Below are 9775 nucleotides of genomic sequence, written 5' to 3'. Positions count from 1 at the left end.
TCTACCTGGGTCCCCAGATTTCTTATTACCTCTTTTGTATTAAGGGGGCTGCCACCTATGTGGTAATTCGTGGATGTTTTTTCTAAATGGGATGACTATGCATTTTTTGGCATTTAGCTTGAGGCCATGAATTTGACACTAGGTGTCCGTCTCAGTAAGGCCCTTTTGGAGGACGTCCATGTCAGCCGGAGAGTCAATTATGGCTCCCAGTTTGCAGCCATCGGCGAACTTGGTTAGCCATAGTCCTCCTGTGTTTGCCTGTACTTCTGAGAAGTATATGCTGAACAGTAGGGGTCCCTGGACCGAGCCTTGTGGGACACCACTTGTGACTGTTTTAGAGTCGGACCTGGAGCCCGCTATTCTTACCGTGTAAGTTCTGTCTGTAAGCCAGCTGGCAACCCATCCATGACGTAGGGGTAATACCCGAGTGGGGAATGGTGTCGAAAGCCTTGGTGAGGTCAAGGTAGGCTGTGTGAACCACCTTTCCTTCATCTATGGCCTTGGTGACTGTCTCGAAGAAGTCAACCAGGTTTTGTAGGTATGATCTGCCCTTAACAAAGCCGAACTGGGTCGGGTCAAGTGTTTGGAGGTTCCCAATGTCTTTGTTAATGAGTTCCATGATGATGCGTTCCATAGCCTTGTAGACCAGCCTAGTCAGGCTTATGGGGCGATAGTTACCAGGGTCAGTTGTGGCCCCTCCTTTGTGGAGAGGAATAACCGTTGCTGTGCACCATTCTATGGGCACGTAGCCTGTGGAGAGGCTGAGGTTGAACAGTGTGTTTAGGTGGGGGGTTAGTTCGTTCTGTAGTTCGTGCAAGATGCAGCCTGGGACACCATCTGGTCCCATTGATGCTGTGTTTTTGGCTTTTGAAAGGGCTGTTTTCACCTGTGTGTCTGTGATTTTCGGGACACTACACTTTTCCGGTATTGTTGTGGGCCCTTTTGGAGGTGAGAGGGGGGTGAAGTTTGCACTGAATCTGTCTGCCAGGATGTTGGCAATATCAGTAGGTTCAGTATATTTTATGCTATTTTGCACTAGTTCAGTGCATATCTGTGAGTTGCCACTTAAATTCTTAACATAGCTAAAGAAGGCTTTGTGGTTATCTTTTGAATCCTTGGCTATTTTTCTTTTGAAGTTAGCCTTGGATGATTTCATGAGGGACCTCAGTTTCTTAGTGATACTGATCAGGGATGTCTTTCCTTCTTGGGATTTGTTTTTTTTCTGAACTAGTTTCCTCCTTCTATTGTATAGCCTGTTTATTGCAGGGGTCCACCAAACTGGTTTCCTTCTCTTAGAGGAGTGAGTCTTGGTTTTGCTAGGGATGGCACGATCCATGCATCCTTGTAGGTGCTCATAGAGTGCATTTGTAAATGTTTCTGCATCTTGGGCAGCGTTATCCTTTAGGGTGGGGGCTGTGAAACTTACCACCTCTGTCTTAAATAAGGTGAAGTTTGCTTTAGAAATGTTTTTTACTGTGGTTTCCTTAGTTGGGGGTGGTGGTGGGGTGTGGACATCCAGAGTGATTAGTTTATGGTCTGATCTAACCAGTGACGGGTAGACCTCCAGTGTGGAACACCTGTCGCCCATGTTGGTGATGGACCAGGTCCAATATGTTTTCACCTCTGGTAGGGGAGTTTACCAGCTGATCCAGGGTGTTTGAGTTGATGAATTCCAGGAAGCGCTGGGCCTGGGAATTTGTACTTGAGTAGTTTTCCCACTGAATGGTAGGGTAATTGAAATTGCCCAATATCATAGGTTCATAGGTTGGTACTAGGCTATCAGCCCTAGGGCCTATACAAGCGAAGCCATAACAATTCCCTGGCTATTTCTTCCCACATTATTTACTTTCCTGGTGTTTGGTAGGACCTTCATGTTTTCCAGTGTCTCCAGAAAGGTGGAGTGGTGGTCCTGGGTCATGGAGGGTGATCTGTAGCAGGCCACAACTTGCATTGCAGATTTGACCGATGTTAGTTGCACATGGATGATCTCAGAGGTATCATGCTGCGCCACTAACCTGGAGGTGTAGGTATCCTTGATGAATATGGATACACCCCCTCCTTTTGTGTTTTGGTCCATGTTCTGTGGCTGAAATGTGTGGTATGAGTTGTAGCCCGGTAGTGCTGGGGTGCTCTCTGGAGCCTTGAACCAGGTTTCAGTTACTGTACAGATGTTGACGTTCTCCATACTGAGGAGTGCTTCGAGCGCGTACATTTTGAGATTTAAACTCCTGGCACTGAGTAGCCTAACCCTCAGTTTTTTTGTTAATTGTGCTGTTTACGGAGGTGGGTTTGACTTTTGAGCCTTGCCTAAAAAAGGCACTATGGGGGCAGCAAGAGCCTTGGCCAGTATTCGAAAGCCTAGGGGTGACAGGTGCAAGCCGTCTCTTGCGAAGCAACTCGGCTTGCCGAGCATGTCGTCCCAGGCTGACAGACACTGGATCCCCTTTGAATGACAGCAGAAGCTTAGCCAATTGTTGAAATTGATCTTTTTTTCTTTATACTGAGGTATCATTCTTGGTGAGGGCAGGATGCTACTCAGGGTCAGGGTCATACTAGCCTGGGCTACATGATCAGAGATCTCTTCCATGTCTCTTTTCATGTAGTCCAGGGAGGTACATTTCAGGTCATTCACAGCATGAACAATGACAGAGTCTATCAATTTCTCTCCCCAAGCTTTCTCTCCAAATATACCATAAGCCTGCTTTTCTGTCACTTCATATTGCAATTCTTATTTGAATTATACTAACTTACCTTGAATTTCTGTACAAACTTGCTAAAATTTTTCCAAGTATTAAATGATTGTCATAAAGCTTGTATCCATTTTTAACCAATATTTTCATGTCATCTCTAATTTGGTATAATTATGTAAACTGTATTTAGTTTTGTATTATTATGCTTATAAAAAAAGTTTTTTTAACGCTTTGGAACTTTTCTCCCCGGTCTTCAGCTGAAAATGTGTTCCAACCAGTAGGATATTCCTGTTAAGCAAATGTTGTTGTGGTTTGTCTTTTCGGCTTTTCCCGGTTAGGGGTCGCCACAGCGGAACTCCGGTCTGCTAATGATTGGCAGTAGATTTTTATGGTGCTGAGTTGTCAGCCCAACGCCCAACCTTCAGCGAAGACATGCCCATTCACACATGTCTTTCGGAGGCCACTCGACCGCGGGGAGGACATGCAGACTTCACACAGAAGGCACTCCAGCCGAGAATCGAACAGAAGAACCTCTTGCTGTGAGGCAACAACGCTACCACTATACCACCGCGGCATTTCTGTTAAGCAAATGCCAATAAATAAAACTTCCACAATTAAGTACTACACAACCGCAAATAAACCAACAAAAAAGCCCCGATAAATGCATCTGTCCATTGTCTTCCTCTTGCTTATCAGTACTATTTATCAGCTGTGAGTTGTAAAACTAATAAAAGAATGATCCATGGCATGGCAACACTGGACTTCTTTCAAACTCTTAGAACAAGAAATCTGGACAAAGCTGTTGAACAATGATCTAAAAAGTATGTGATGGATTTTAATAATTGTTCTTATAAACCTAGAAACTTGCTTGAATAACAGGTATTGTGCATTAGCATGCATCTGAAACTCAGCTGCATGCCATTAATTAGTTACTGCAATACATGGAGAATTGCCAGAAAAAAAAAAAATTTCTGAGGAACAGGGCAAAAACAGGAGTCAAATGGACATTTTTTAAAAATCTGGACAGTTGACAGGCATATGTTCAAAAATTGGAAGAATGGAACCACTACATGTGAACGGAACAGAAACTGACAAATATTCACAAAGATCAAAAGGAATGAGTTGGTTAGCTGTAACTCTGTTGAAATTAATGGAGTCAGTCAGACAAATGCCTACTACTAGTTATTGCCTGTGATAAAAATGCACTTTGTGAATGCCCTACAGTAAGTAATGCGATCTATTTGCCGGTTCCGTACGCGATCGGTAACGGTTATGCTTTTGCTGTTGCCCTTACATCACCCACATTACTTATCTAAAAATGTGCTGGCTGACTACATAAATAATACATACGACCTGCGTAAAATCTGTAAGGCTTATGCTTTTGCTGCTGCCTGCTGCTCTTCCATCACCCACCTTACTGATTTAATAAGTCCACTTCCTGATTGCTTTACAGTAACTAATCTGAGTTGTTTGCCGGTTCCGTACAATCGGTAACTCTTATACTTTTTTCTGCTGCCCTTTCATCACCCACATTAAAAAAACTGTCAATTACCACCTGATAGTCAGGTCACCATGCACAAGTGATTGTTTTATTTAAATCATTCGTTAATGACATTGACCGGGGTGCAAATTACAGTTGCGTTCACACTGTGTGAAACAAGGGAACACAAATACTGGCATCTTATTCAACAGGGAACAAAAACAGGACTGGAATAAAGCTTTACACAATAGAAGGAAAGTTATGGAGTGGGTGGGAGTGCAGAACGTCACAAAGAGGAAGATGATTACCTATGTGGGTGGCAATGTCAGCTTCGGTCCGAGGCAAGATACTGAGTTTAGGAACGATATAGTGCCCCTTTAATTCCTCCTAAAACTGTTGAGTTTTGGAGAAAAGATGGTGAATTACAAGTACTAAATAATGACAGTCATTAGAATTATAGACTATTTTCTTATTCTGTCAATGTCTCAAGTTACTAGTACCAATGTTTGATAAGTGTCCCTGATTGTCTCAGATTCTTTTTCAGATTTGTCCCTGATTTGTTGAGACCTATGGATGCAGCTACCTTCCGTTTCATTTTTTCAATTGCATGCAGTCTGTCTTATTTCCTTACATTTACGTTTATTTTTTTATTTGGTGGCACTCCATCTCTGACCCTTTCAATTAATATTGGTATTACATTACTGCCACTGTATCCTCGTTGATTGCTCTCATAAATGTGAACTATACAAGAAGCTATCCAACGAGAAATCAACAGTTTGGAAATGGCCCTGTCTCTCCAGGCCTGGGAGAAGGCTACAAAAAGCTGATCCGACTTTTGACAATTCTCAGTCCTCTTTAAATAGACACATAACTGCCTATGGACATCTAGACAATGTAGCTGATACTCCCCTTTGTTTGAAAAGTTGGGAAAAAAAGACAGGGAGCTGGATAGACTGATTTAGGCTGGTTTCTGACGCTACTTTTGGAATGACTGAAGGACTGGTTCTAAGAGAGACCCTATCCTTGTGAAAAATCATGAAGGGTGGCTTTATGCAAAGAGCTTGCAATTCAGAAACCCTCTTGGCGGAGGTAATGGCCACCATAAAGGCTGTCTTCCAATACAGTAACTTAATATCACACGTTGCAGCAGGTTTGAAAGGAGGTTGAGTCAGGGACTGCAGCACCAAGGTAAGATCCCAGGGAGGAGACAGATTTTTGAGGGGAGGCCTAAGCAAGAACACCCCCTTAAGAACGGCCTTGCAGAGCCTAGAAGAAAACATGGGACTATCGCTTAGATAGAAGTTGGAAATAGCTGCCAATTGTAGCTTAATTGTCAAGAGGCTTCTCCTTGTTGGAACAGAGAAGAAATGAATGACAGAATGTCCAGAACCAGGGCAGAAAAGGGATCAATGTCCATCTGATGAGTTCAAAGGGAGAACCTCTTCCATTTGCTGGAATAAACCTTTTTAGTGGAAGGCTTCTGAGATGTCAAAATAATATCCTTCACCGGGGAAGGTAATTTAAATAAACTGACAATCACTGGAACTTGAGCTATCATGCTGTCAGCCTCAGGGATGTCAGGTCAGGCGGGGGAAGTCCCCATAGATGGGAGATGAGATCCTTAACTGGATCCAATATCCAATGTGGACATATCAGATGAGACCAGAGGGGGGAGAACCATGTTTGACTAGGTAAGAAGGAGGCTATGAGGATGAGGTGAGCCTTCAAGCAATGGGCTTTCTGTTGAACTTTGGGAATGAGGGGCATTGGGGGATAGGCATAGAGGAGTTCCGGCAGCCAATCGTGAATTACAGTATCCCCAGGTGACTCCCCTGGGGGAGGAATCAAGGCAAAGTATCTGCTGAATTTGTGATTGGCTGGAGATGCAAACAGATTGCAGCATGGAGATCCCCTTCAGTCGAATATCCAGCTTGCCACTGACTGCTTCAGGGGCCAAACTCAGGATGGACTTGCTGAGTTTGTCTGCTAGCACAATGGAATCACCGGGGATATGTGTTGCAAGACGAAAGCGCCCAAAGCCACCGCCCATTCCCACACTCTCATGGCCTCTCTGCACGGTGGGTAAGATCGTGTCCCCCCTTGCTTGTTGATGTACCAGACTACCACCATGTTGTCTGTCTGAATTGCTACAGTCCTGAGAGGAAGAAGGTTCTGGAATGCTTGCAATGTTAGTAGGACTGCTCTCATCTCGAGGACGTTGATGTCCATCTTGGTCTCCGAGGGGGACCATGTGCCTTGGACCATCCTTCTCTGAAAATGCCCCACCACACCCCAACAGGGGGGTGTCCGTGGTCATTGTGACTTGGGGTTGTGGTAGGCAAAAGGGTCTCCCTAGCAGAAGATCCTCAGACAGGAGCCACCAACTCAAGTGACGCCTGTAAACTGGAGATAATTGGATTGTCTTGGACACTGGGTGAAGATGAGCTGACCACTGTACCGCTAGAATCCATTGAAGCACTCACGTGTGATACCTGGTGAGAGGAACCAGCTGAATAGCCACCACCATCTAACCAAGGACATGAAGAATGAGATGGCAGGGACATTGTCACGATCCAGTAGGAGGAGAACTTGCTCCCGGATCATGTCTACCCTGGGCTGGGAAAGAGCTGCAGTCTCCCATACCATGTCTAGAAGCACTTCAATGAATTCCAGCTTCTGACATGGAGGAAGGTGTGATTTGGAATGGTTGACGGTAATGCCCAGATCATGAAATATGCTTATAGCAAAGCTTGTGGCTATGGAAAGAAGATGCTTTGTGAGAGAAATGAAGAGCCAATTGTCTAAGTACGGAAAGACCTGAAAACCCTGCAGCTGGAGATGGGCTGCTACCACTACCGTACATTTGCTGAACACCTGGGTGGCCGAGGTGAGACCGAAGGGCAGGGCTCTGAATTGATAATGATTGGCCCCCAGTCAGAAGCACAGAAATCTCCTGGAATGCTTGTCTATTTTTATGTGATCTATCAAACACATCCAATCATCCTTGCACAGAAGCGCAAGGATGGACCGAACAGTGACCATCTGGAACATCAACTTCTTGACAGATAAATTCAACTTGATGAGGTCTAGAATGGGATGCAGGTCCCCTGTTTTTTTGGGCACTAAAAAGAAACAAGAGTAAGTACCGGTTCCTTGTTGTCATGTTGGGACCTTCTGGATGTCCCTTTCTTGAAGGAGGTCTTGCACCTCTTTGAAAGCTAACTCCCTTTGCCAGGGTGGGACGTCCAGGAGTGACTTTTGGATTGGAGGGGGGGTGACTGAAGGGTATAAAGTATCCCCTGGACATAATGTTTAGCACCCACAGGTTTGAGGTAATAGCAGCCCAAGCCAGGTGGTGCAATTAGATACAACCCCCGACTGCCTCCAGGGCAGTCGGGCAGCACTTTAGGAGCACTGTGGGGGCTATTCTGAGAAGGATTCTCAGAAGCCCTGATTCTGCGGACCCCCTCTGCCTCTGAGGTGGCGTCTGTCATCAAATCCCTTTCCCTAGTTGTAAGAAGAGGATTCCTGAGGAGCATCCTGGAAGGAAGACTACATCCTGCAGAACCATAACGTTTTACTACCCCTCTGAGTCTTAGAGAACGAACGCTGGGGAGTAGAAAACTTGATTCCCCATTGCGGACAAGGTCTTTCTCTCCTGCTCACTGCTGGTCAAAGTTTCCTTTACCGAGGGACCAAAGACAGCAGATCCATGGAATGGGGCACTGGTAAAGGATGTCTTAAAGTTGTCAGCAAACCCACAAAGGCAAAGCCAGGCATGACGCCTAATTGTGACACCTCCGCCCGCCGATCATGAGGTGGACTCGACTGCATTCAGTATCAACCTCATCGAGGCATTAGCTAGGGAAATGAGTGTGGAGAGCTTTGGAGAAACCAACTTAAGGCTCTCTAGAGGCAGCAACTCTGAGAGGGAAGAGGAAAGTTCCGAAAACAAATCCCTTTGCAGCCCCATAAAGTGTGCCATGTAATTTGTATTCCTCAGTCCAAATATATATGAGGCATACACGTGCTTCTCAAAACGGTCAATAGCCCTAGACTCCCATAAGGGGGATGGACCATAGAGCTCTGTTCAGCAAGCTCTTTCTTGATGGCTGTGGCAACCACAATAGCAACTACAGGGACACCTTTATTCCACAATGGCTTGTCTTGGGGGGACTGAGAAACTTATCCGACCTCTTGGAGACTGGCTTGACTGTGTCCAGCTCCTTCCACAACCTGATGACAATAAGCTGGACTAACTCATCCACAGGGGGAGACACCCAGAAGGAAGATGGGCCCACCCCAAATGCCTTCACGAACACAGATTCCTCGGAGGATGGAGTGGGGGAAGACTGACCACCCCGGTCTTTCAGGATCTCAAGTATGTTACCAAAGGACATGTCCTCAGACAGTAGTCTAGGCAACCCATCCCCTTCCTCAAAATCTGTGTCTTCCATGAGTGGCGCTCAAGGGGAGTCTAGGTGCCTCTTCTTGCATGTCCTCTTCTGAGAATGCTCCTCCACCACGGGCTCTGCTAAGGACTCGGAGAAGGAGGGTACCTCTACGGAAGTAATGCCTTTATGAAGGCAATCCGGGGGGGGGGGGCTGACCCCGAACCAATGATGCAAGCTCACCACCCAAAACAGAACTAGGCAGGGTTGGGCCCAGAGCTGAGGGAGGCTGCCGACTAACCAGAGATGGTCCTCTCTATTGCCCAGAAGGCAGATGGCCTGGACAAAGCCCCACCCTCCTTCCCAATGGCTGCAGCTGACGGTGACAAGAGGGGAGACCCCGGCACAGTACCGACATACCCTCCAGGGCAGAGGGCCCCAAGGGAAGGTTACGGTCAAAAATCCCAGACTGGAACCCCCCCCCAGTGGCCTCTAGGGGATCTCTCAGGTGTGAGGCAAAGCCAACCCCGAGAGCAAGGGGGTTGAGATAGCTACGGACCAAGGCAGCGTGGGAGTGAGGGCATTAGCCAACACAGACGGCCTCTCCTTAGGTAAGCTTTGACCCCAGGGTGCCAAACTCCCAGGAGTCGGACGGGAGGGGAGGAGATCAGAGGTGGGTGAAGCACCCCTCAGGAAGTGGCTAGGGGATGGAAGCAAGCTAGTTCCATTTGGGCTTTGGGAAAGCTCCTCATCATCTGGTCCATATAAGATTAGGATTACCACCTGTCCCACTTTGCGAGGGACAGTCCCTCTTTGGAGAGTTGTGTCCTGCAAAAAAGTTGTAAAAATGGCAAATGTCCTGAGATTTTAGGACAAAATTATTTCCTATATTTTATGTAATAGTTACATAAAACAGTTATTCTGTATCTGAAACACCCAAGTGTTATAAGAAACAGAATAACCATTAAAATACTACAAGAATAAGCTTTTATTTAGGCAAAAAAAAAATGAAGCTCTGTCCTTTGTACTGGCCGTGGGTATATTTCCGCCTGCAAAATCCAATGTTTGTACCAAAAATGTCCCACTTTGGGCATTTGAAAAGGTGGCAACCCTATTTGTAATACAATTTTTGTGACAAGTGTTGTGGGCGTGTTTCATTGACTATGACGGCGCCCCTGTAGGCACGGTTAGCTACGTTGCGGGCTTGGTTTGTA

Source organism: Protopterus annectens, chromosome 2.part0, assembly GCF_019279795.1.
Source record: "Protopterus annectens isolate FY-2018-M chromosome 2.part0, PAN1.0, whole genome shotgun sequence".
NCBI lineage: Eukaryota > Metazoa > Chordata > Ceratodontiformes > Protopteridae > Protopterus > Protopterus annectens.
Note: the sequence above shows the minus strand (reverse complement) of the source record.